Source organism: Thermobia domestica, chromosome 2 (genome assembly GCF_964235325.1).
Source record: "Thermobia domestica chromosome 2, izTheDome1.hap1.1, whole genome shotgun sequence".
Classification (NCBI taxonomy): domain Eukaryota; kingdom Metazoa; phylum Arthropoda; class Insecta; order Zygentoma; family Lepismatidae; genus Thermobia; species Thermobia domestica.
In genome coordinates this window covers 346,035,204-346,045,681 of record NC_137455.1, presented here as the reverse complement: position 1 = coordinate 346,045,681, position 10,478 = coordinate 346,035,204, and the positions used below count along the sequence as shown (strand labels likewise).

Here is a 10,478-nt window from a genome sequence, read left to right as displayed (position 1 = left end):
TTACTTCCTCATTCTGAATTGATTCTGTAACAAGCAATAGTAATCATTATGAACCCTCTTTGTTCAGAAATGTTCAGAAAAAAATACGACATATTCAATTAAAATCAATTGCTTACGACCGTTATCATAGAACGTATATATTGAGCAATAGGCTTGTCGTGTATTATTTCTAAAGCTTCATAATCAGCACGATTTTTGGCGTTTAAAATCAATCAAAAATGAGGGAATGAATTACCTCCATTTGATATTTTCTAAACAGAACTTCTGAGATATCTTTCGTAGCAACTACTCAATTATTATACGGTAAGGTAAATATGATATATGAAGTTATTTTTCAAATATGGCATAAAATCAGTCAAGAATGAGATAGATTTGATCCAAGAAAAGCAAACTATTTCCTTGATTGGCTCCTGTTGAATAAATACTGTAAAATTACTTTCGTAAAAATTGTTCAATTTTAAAATAATATGTTGTATATACAGTATGTATATATAAAGGCTTTAACGTAATTTCAATTATTTAGAATGGAAGGTAGTCAAATATGAGGATTCACTTAACATCAACATTCTTTTACAAAAATCGATACTTTTGTAAATATAGTGTGTCCTTTTTCTCAGGATTCCCAATTTTCTGTATTGTTTGGAGTTAAAAAAAAAAAAGGTAATTAATAGTGGAATAAATCCTCCTTGATTTTAAAGTTTTAAACAAACAATGACAAGTAATTAAAACGCTCCAATTTTTATAGAACATAGTGAGTGTTTTGTTGCATATTTTAGAATTATTCTTATAGATTGAAGTACAAATAAAGGATCGTTCGTCCGAGCAATGAACAGTGTGAATCGTTTGATTTAGTTGAATCATTAAGTTTGTACTTACAATACCAGCTAACATGGTAACCGTTGCACTCTTACATATTTGATATCTTCTGTATAATAGTAAATCATTGTCTCCTAGTTCAAGTACTCACTCTACTGGAGATAATCAGAATGACTATGACAAACAAAAAAAGGTTGTGGATAGTAAAAGCAGAAGCAAAAATGAATTAACAAGTATTTTTTTTATTTAGTTTTAAGAAATCCAGCCATTTTTTAAATGATGATATTATTTCATTTTAGTTCTATTGTTCCGTTATAGTCAGTGGAGCCAAATTTGATTAAAATGATCATCATCATCTAACCAACAATTCCTCCAACGATTCCACCTCCAAGAGATCCGAAACCACCATAACCATGGGGGAATCCATAACCAGAAGCCAATCCATAACCATGGAGACCATAGATTCCTGGATAATGGCCGTGGCTAATGCCATAACCGTAGCTACTCACTCCGCCTGAAAGATAGGTCAAATAGGCAAATCAGCAATTAAATAGGAAAATCAGCAATTAAATTCAGAAATTAAAAAAACGGCTAGGAAGAAGTTTAAACACAATTTCTTTCGAAAGCAAAGAAAATTGCCTCCTGGCTAAGCGGTTAGTGTGTGCGACGTTGGCATGGGAGATCCGGGTTCGATTCCCGAAAGTAGTTCACCTCGTTCAGATCTCACGTTCAGTTGTAGGCCCACATGTTATATAGCCTTGCTGCTACAAGGGACGCTAAACTCAAATCAAAACAAACAAAACAAAAGTGGAGAACATCAGGACAACGTTGAAGCAAATTTTTCTTTACTTCTGTTGTACAGAAAGATTTCAAAGTACTAAGAATATTAAGAAACTAAATTAATAAAGTCTTTTATATTTTATGGTAATATGGAAAAATACATTAATACTGTTTTGAATAATGCGGCCTTTGATTTGATACACGTTTTGCTATTACATATATTTATAAATTGTTACGAAATTGCATTTAAAATGTGTATATTCGTTTTAATGTCTTCTTCCATTTAATATAATATTGTCAATTAAAGACCAATTACAATTATATTAATAAAGATTTAACATACCATATCCAATTCCTTGAACAGTAAGGACGAAAGCAGCCAAGACAAGTAAAATAATCTGGAAATATAACAGAGAACATACAATATCAGCAAGAGAGTAAAAGCTCAGGAATTGTAATATTTCACTTACATTCAAGTAGAGTTTTCGAATGTGATTAATAGAGAAAATGAGCAACCTAAAGGAACGTAAGGTAGAACAACCATGACCCTAAACATGATAGTATCTAAGAGTCCAATGAAACTAATTTTAAAACCATCTTTTAAAACAAATAGGTTAAAATCTAGAAGCATAAGATGTAAAATAAATCATGGATATGTAATTGTTAGGAAAGAACTCCGTGCTTAATTATTGTAACTAAAAATAAAATATACAGTAAAGTCATGATTATCCGCTGAACTGAGTGGATACGAGGTGCTAAACGACAAAAGTATTTCAGCATAAAATATATGTTTTATTTTACAAAAAAAACATAGTGAGCCTTATGCAGAGTCATTCTGACGAGTGATTAGTGCCATACTGAAGAGTTCGACAAACATGTGTTTCTTGCAGTAGTCAGGCCTTTAGTATGACGCTAATCATAAGTCAAAACAACTCTGCAGCCCAATAAAACGTGCACTATTGTTGGAAATAATGATTTCGTTTAAATACAATTTATTTTTATGTTTTAGAACATTCAATACTTATTTGCATGCAGAATGCTAGTCCACAGCGGCTATTTATGAAAAATAATTGATCGCGACTGCAGCAGGGTTACAAGGTTTTTTGCGGCACTTGTGGATAATCTAGGTTTTACTGTATTAATTAATTTAATATACACAATTTAATAAAGTGTTATATCAACATATACTACTAAACAAATGCCATTTTAATAGAATTTCTTTATGCAGGCTCTACTGACTTAGTTTCTTTATTATTTACACCACGCTAATAATGATCAAAATTATGATAGTAGTAATAATAAAATGATAACAAAATGCATAATAAAAGATAACCAAGAGAGTTCTCTCGGTTTTTTCACTCACCACCTACAAATATCGATATGTCACATAACACGTACCTGGACGATCTAAAATAGCCCCTTCAGCATCGACGACCTTCTTAAAACGTTCTAAAAGGCCATGGATTCCATCGCGGTAGAATTTGGTGGGCCGTGAAGTGAAGGTATCAAGTGCATTTTGCAGCCTTACTAGGGATTGAATGGTGTCCTCTAAGGTGATTGTCCAAAGAATTCAGCACATAATAATCGGACGGTGCAATGTCAGGTGAGTATGGCGGAAGCAATAGTGTTTCCCATCCAAGGCGTAGAACGGTGTTCCGGGTCATCTTAGCCACCTGGTGCTTAGTGTCCTGTAACAGGAGGACCCATTTGCGATTGAGAAGAGCTGGCTTTGATTTTTTCTTGAACATGGCTCAACTGCTGACAGTACGCAGTTGCATTGATGCTCTGATCAGCAGGTAGCAGTTCCCGACGCACGATGTCGCGAGCAATAAACCAAACACACAGGATTACCTTCTTCTGGTGCAGTGCTGGTTTCGGCTGTTTCGGAAACGGTTCATGGAATGCTAACCAATGATGACAGCACCGTACACCTTCGTACAGGACCCACTTTTCATTATATGTCAACATCCTATTCAAAAATGGCTCTTTTCTCGGACGAGATACCAAAGACACAAGTGTCTGCTCGCATTTCCTTCTATCCCGGAGTCAAATCATGTGGGACTCACCGATCCAACTTGTAGTGCTTCCCAAGTTGATGGAGGTGCTGCTGAATGGTTTCTCCACTCACACTGAAATGTAGTCCCAGTTCCTCACATATCTGGCCACTATTCACCGCAATTGGTGCCTGAACATCTTCATTTTGTGCGTGTGTTGGTCTTCCGGCACGTTGTACGTCTACGAGTGTTTCGTCACCGTCCTTAAACTTGTTGAACCACCGCTGCACTGTCCGCGTTGTCACGACACCCTCACCAAAGGCCTAGCATATCTTCCGCCCCGCTGCAGCGGCGTTTGACCCCAGTTTGAACTTACACAGCATACATGCCCTTATGATGCTCTGTGGAGGTCAAATGTTTACTCTGTCCTTACGCAAGTTCACGGTGTAACTGAATTTCCACAATCAGGCAGTATATGGGATATACTCCTACCAACACTGTCCTTAACGTTATCTCCATTCGCATTCTACTGACAGTGTAGGAGCCCATTGAACACAGACCTTCATAAAAAGCGACATAACTTTCTTGGTTATCGTTATAATACTAGCTATGCATTAATTCCAAATCTGGAGAAAGCGATTGATCTTAACTAATTATTCATGGAACTTTTAAGTTCATAAATTGTTTTCGTGAATGAATACGGCACGCAATTAAATTTAATTTTTCATATCAGACATAAAAGTATAATGACTTCAAAAAGTTGTGTTCTCAGAACGAAACGAAAAGGCCTTCGCCCTATTCTTAATTTTGAAAATTCTATTTGCTATTGTTTACAATGAGAATTCGCACGCCAAATGCTTTTCCAAAGTTAAAGTCTATGGACATCCCATTTTTTTTGGTGATTATCTCACAACTATATGACCAATCAGAACATGCGCCCATCACGGCACTCTAGCTCGCTCTCTTAAATCACCATATCAAATTTAGTTAGGAATAGCTCAGGCATCTAGGAGATTCAGGTTTTCGGTGATTATTCCTCAATTGTATGTCCGATCGGGACCCGACTCCTTACGATATTCAGCGCGCTCTAGGCATCTCAGAGGAATATTCAGATAAACAAACGTCTAAGTCCAGTAAATAGGAGCTTTGCTCCAATTACAACTTATTCGTATACGCAATAAACATTTGAAAAGCCACCACGTCTAGTCCAATGATACAAACCTTTCAAATTAATTAAATAATTGCTATTCTCAAACTTGTGGTTCTAAGAAATACAAAGATATACGCGCCACAGGAAGGAACAGGAGCAGTTGCAGATCCAGAAAATTTTTGTTAGGTGATAGTGTATGACCACAGGGGGAAGAAGGGGGCCTGGCTCCCCAAATCATTTCGTACCCTCCTAAATGGAATTCTTTGGTTAATTGTTTATTTCAACCTGTTAATTACAGTAAACTGAGAACGTTTCTAATAGAACAATTTGAGTTGTTCGTTTCTTGCATATAAGAATGGGGTTTAATGAATATAAACAAGAAATTTGAATATTCGAATATTTGCCCTTCTTTTTCCCCTTCAGGAGTGAAAGTTTCAAAATTGCTGCAACATGTATTCATCTATCCCTGATTATATGTTTTCATATCGAATTTCATACTTCCAGCTCAAGCGAATCCTCGCATTAGGCATTTTCTGAATAGAAAAACAAAACAAAAAAAAAGAATTGTAATACCAGATATTCAACATTAGAAGCCGAATTTTGAAAAGGTCGAACCTCATTTTCGAATTATTTCAATTAGGAATATAGATATTGTGTGTAATACCATCAACTTATATTGAGCGTATAAAGAATCATAAATTTAAATATTACAGGACACCCTTTCCCGTATCAAAGGCGAAATTGTCGAAAACGTCGAAACATTCATTGTCTTATTTTTAATTAAGAGTTTTATCTCTTCACGGATATGGCATCAAATGATGCCACGTATTTATCGGGAAAATAATTTGATTTTTTTTTTTTTACGAAGAAAATTGCGAACTGAAGGTAAGTAAAAACAAGTGCTTCAGAATATTATTTCTACTTACCTTCAGTTCGCACTGTTCTTTGTGAAAAAAAAATCAGATTATTTTCCCGATAAATATGTGGCATCATTTGATGCCATATCCGTGAAGAGGTTAAGTACCTATTTTAACATATTTATCCTGAGTTAATCATCATATTTGAGAGTTTCACAATAAAGTGTTGAGATTTATAACATTTAATTGACCCAATGTTCGAAGAATGCTTAAAGGTGTGTTCGGTTATTGTCAACGGGAAATTGATATGCCGGGTTTCATCTTCTTAACGGGAGACATTTCATTTTTGAAAAAAGGGTTTGAACACACTTTAACCTCGCCTAGGATACGTATTTCAAAATTTTTCTTTCTCCTTTCTTTTGATGACAGAAGGAATTTCTTGGCATAAATAATGTTTATGTTATATTTCCAGCTATAGTAGTATGACCCTGATGTACATGAGACATACACTTTTTTACTTTTATACAACAGTACTGATATGACGGAGAAAATTCAAAACCATATCAACATATTATAATGAATATAAACTTTCCAAATGAAAATTAATTAGTGCAACACTGATCAGTGGCATTGCAAGAAACACATCATGGAATGCGCTAATATCTAATTGCCATTGCGATGAAGCACTTACATATACAAACATACATACATACATACACCGAGCATTATGTGGCTTCAGTAGCTGGAACGTGGGCCATATTGTGGCCAGAGTACTTCATAGGCTCTTGTGACACGAATTTTAATATTTTCTTTCAGTATGTAGGGGCGAAGAGAATAGCACGAGAAATAAATAAGAAAGAAAATAAAGGAAATGAAATCTTTCAGTCACAGAGCTATAACCTTTAGGTTAAGGGAGAAGATGATTAAAGCATGCAAACGATAATGGAATAATTGATGGAATGAGAAAATGGGAGGAAACGGGAATATCCCGAGAAAACTCACGGCCACGTTGTTGTCCACCACAGACTTAGTTGGCCAGGGATCGAACGAGAGACCCCACGAACTACAGGATGGGCTCTACCGTCGAGCCATCGTGCCCTCACACACAAGAAAGAAAAGTCTTTTAGTTTTCTTTGGCTATACAACATTGAAATACTAACGACTTTTATTAACTAGTACTAAATTTAAGTTTTTGGCGCAACAGCGCACGAAAGGTCATTGCCAGCCCGATGGCTTACGTTCAATTGAGTAATGCATTGCCAACGCATTGGTTGCAAGTTGATATTATTTTTGACTCTCTCTACTTCTTTTCGATACCTGTGAATACAGGCAGCTCTTCAATTGCCTCATGATACTGATGTGTGCCCCCACCGAGAATAGAACAAGGGATCATACACACGAGGTCATATGCACTAACAATTCGGCTAAACAGGAGCTAACCAATGATAATATTAAGATATTCACTTTCTATTTTTAATGCTCTCTATTCGATCTTGTATATGGTAAATTTTGAATCATATGGTAACGTAAAGAGTTGAGTAAGATAAAGAATAAATCTGCTGAAATCTTGCGTAGCATGAAAGATTGAGCTTACAGGAAATAATTTATTTTTTAAAAAATATGTCAGTATAATGCTTATTTTACGTGATAAATTTTATATACATAAATTTTATATATTATATAGAATATTTATGCTACATGAAAGCAGAATTCATTTCATCACTGTACTAAGGTGGCGAGGGCTTCACACGAGTCAGTTCCCTATCTACGCCACTGATTACCTAACTGGATGCGCACAGTTGTCATTTTGTTACTATAGTATTGTGTAACAGTGTCCTAGTATAGTCTTATTTTTTCATTCTTCCCCCCCTCCTACATTTTTACCACGTTTTCATTTATATAAAGAAACTTCTAACAAATTGGCTTCCTAAAACATTTGTTTTTCTTATAAATAGTGTATTGGTGCATTTTCTTCAACTTTTGATTCTAATTCTGTAAAATTGAGACCCAAATAACAACAATAATAATATATATATGCATGTAATCATGTATGTACGTATATATACTGCAAATTAATAACTAAACTAAAAAACTAGCTAATTAATTAATAACTTTACTCTGCAGTAGGTAGAGATGGGCTTCTAGCAATAGTGTATGAAAACATTATTAATTTTTAGTTAAATTAATAATGTTTTCATACCCTAAAAGAAGACTTCTGGATCACTTTAGCATGTAGGAAACCGCCTCCCCCTGGAAAATATTTGCTCCACCGCAAGAAAAATTTTCTGGGAGCACCGATGTTGAAAAAATTTTGGGGATCCAATATTATTAGACACTACGCCTATGTAGTATTCAGCCAGTGTTGTACGCCTGAAAACACGATAAGCAATTGTAAAATACTGCCATCTATGTTATAAGAACAAGAAATTAGGAAAACCAAAAATGGATCAAAAGATTGCGATCTTGGCCAGTATTTAGCTTTTGAATCAGGGGCCACTAAAGTTTTTGCCGACCCCTAATTCGAGTTTTCGTATTATTTACGGAATAAGCACATCATATTAAGTTAACTGATAGTTTGGGTTTGGCTACACTATATGTAGTTCTCCAGATATAAGGCCTACAAGAACATTTTTGATTGAAATATATTGGATTTTTTATCCAAAAGGTATTAGAACTAAGTTATTTTTATAAGAACAGAAAAAGTGTAACTGAACTATAATATCAAATCTCTATGCTAATCAATCATTTCTTTGTAAAATAAGTGTCGTTTTGTTAAGAGTCTTCATCCTGGCGAAATTAAAATACCGTTAATTTTACAGTAATTATGTGATATCTTCAAATAGATAAAAGATAATTGAAATATGGAACAAGTGCGCCCTAGACAATATTATTTTGCGTGAGGTACCGTTATCACAAGTCACCTAGTGGCTTTCCGTTTTCAGCTGTTTAGAAACGTGAAAATAAATGCCGATTTTCAAAATGGCTCGAAATCGAAAGCAGATAAGTGAGTCGTGATAACGGTTTCTCATGTAAAATAATATTGTCTAGGGCGCTCTTGTTCCACATTTCGATTATCTTTTATCTATTTGAAGATATCACATAATTACTGTAAAATTAGCGGTATTTTAATTTTGCCGGGATGAAGACTCTTAAAAATGCATACAAATGTATGCCAAGTTACCAATTTCTTTCTCTTTTTTTCCTGGGGGCTGGGCGTCCTGTGTGATTTTGAAGAGCATCGTTTCAGAAGGCCAGTAGGACCAATTGTCGTCGCCCTGAGTTTGAGAAATACAGTACGTATATTTCAACCAATTTTATATTAATCTCATATGCTAATAAAAAAAATGAAATTCTTAAAGAAGTGTAGAGTCCTTCATTACCCTCTCCCAAGCAAAATCTGAAATGATGCTAGGGGACAGACATACTGAAACTCCCACAGTTATTTCATTCAACTGATTATTCAACTGATTCTTACCTGGGATTGGAAAGCCATTTCTGGAGTAATTGTTGTAATGTTTTCTGAACGAACTACTGATGTTGATCCGTCTGTGGTACGTCTTTTTATTTAGTGAACCTCCGTAGGAAAGTTTGTTAGAGAAACTACGGAAAGAAAATTCTGAAACGATTTTTAATTTGTTTTTCATTAATTTAAGCTTATTGATTTAGTATAGCCTTTGAATTCTTTAATAATTAAATAACGGAAGAGAAATGCTCAGAGGAAAAATTCTGCATTGTGTTGTAAGTTTCGTATCCGAATGGCAATTAATTTACGTTTATTATTTAATTCCAATTTAATGAAATATCACATTGTAATATAGGCAGCTTCCTAAGCGTTTGTCTCAGATGATTACCAGTGCACAGTGGCTTATTTAGGGGGGTGGCTTCCGGGCTTAATATAGTAAAGCAAATGCAATATCATGCAGAATTTTCACATTTCGAGGCAAAGCCCCCCCCCGAAAGTTAGCAAAACCCCTCCCGAAACAAAATCGTAAATGCGCCACTGCCACTGCACAATACATTTATGTGAGTGTGGGTAATATACACATGATTGTAAGAATTTGTTCTCCAATAACTCCTAGATCACTGGACCAATTTTGATGATTTTCGGTACCTGACGACTTTCATTAGCTTAGGTTTTTTTATTATGTTACTTTGATTAAAATATGTATTATAAGATTAAGCAGAAGGGGGTTAAAATTGTGAGAAAATTTATTATCTCACTACCCTCTGAACTAAGGAAGATGAAACTTGCTATATAAATTCTTAATTTAAAATTATAGGATCCTTGAACCAATGTTTCTATGAAATGTTTATTTGTATGTGTAAAGTATTTTAAAGTAACGGTCTTATTATGAAATAGATATATTGTTTGACCATTTTTCATGTTATGTTTCTCATTTTATTTAAATATTAATTTACATTTAAGGAAATAGATTTTGAGAAGAACCTTGCGCAGAACGCCATAATGCGTTGTTGCCAAATTTGTACGTTTATTGTGGTAATCACAATAACAACATTCCTGGAATCTAGCGTTGCAGTTCGAGAAGCGGAACTTAGCTGTGAGTTGTGGTAAGGGTCGAAAACTAGTATCCAAGCAGAATTGCATGATTACTTCCTTTATTATCAGGCATCAGTAAACACCCGAGTTTATCTGGCAATGCCGCACTATTCAAGCAGTGTTTAGCATAGTACCGTGAACAGCTAGTGATCCACCTTGAGAATTCTATTTCTCGCCTTGAATTATCTGTTTAAAATAAATGTATCTACTTAATTATTAAATAATGTTATTGCGTGTGCAGAGGGTAAGTAGATAATTCTAATATAACAAATATTCTAGATACAGTCAACCACGAGTTTGCATTATAGTAAATAAAAGTTTGA

At 34.7% G+C, this 10,478-nt stretch overlaps 1 long non-coding RNA gene across 2 annotated transcripts in view; it reads right to left on the bottom strand.

The window, feature by feature from the left end:
- Positions 1–1,060: 1,060 nt before the first annotated feature.
- Positions 1,061–10,478, bottom strand: part of LOC145679865 (uncharacterized) — a 51,645-nt gene continuing 42,227 nt past the window's right edge. The window contains exons 1-3 of one of the 2 annotated variants that reach the window (XR_014130584.1): positions 9,073–9,136; positions 1,940–1,994; positions 1,061–1,330 (exon numbers count right to left, since the gene is read on the bottom strand). This is a non-coding gene — a long non-coding RNA (uncharacterized LOC145679865). Of the gene's footprint in view, positions 1,331–1,939; positions 1,995–9,072; positions 9,137–10,478 lie in introns of those variants that run through there. The other variant, XR_014130585.1, reaches the window with a different exon arrangement.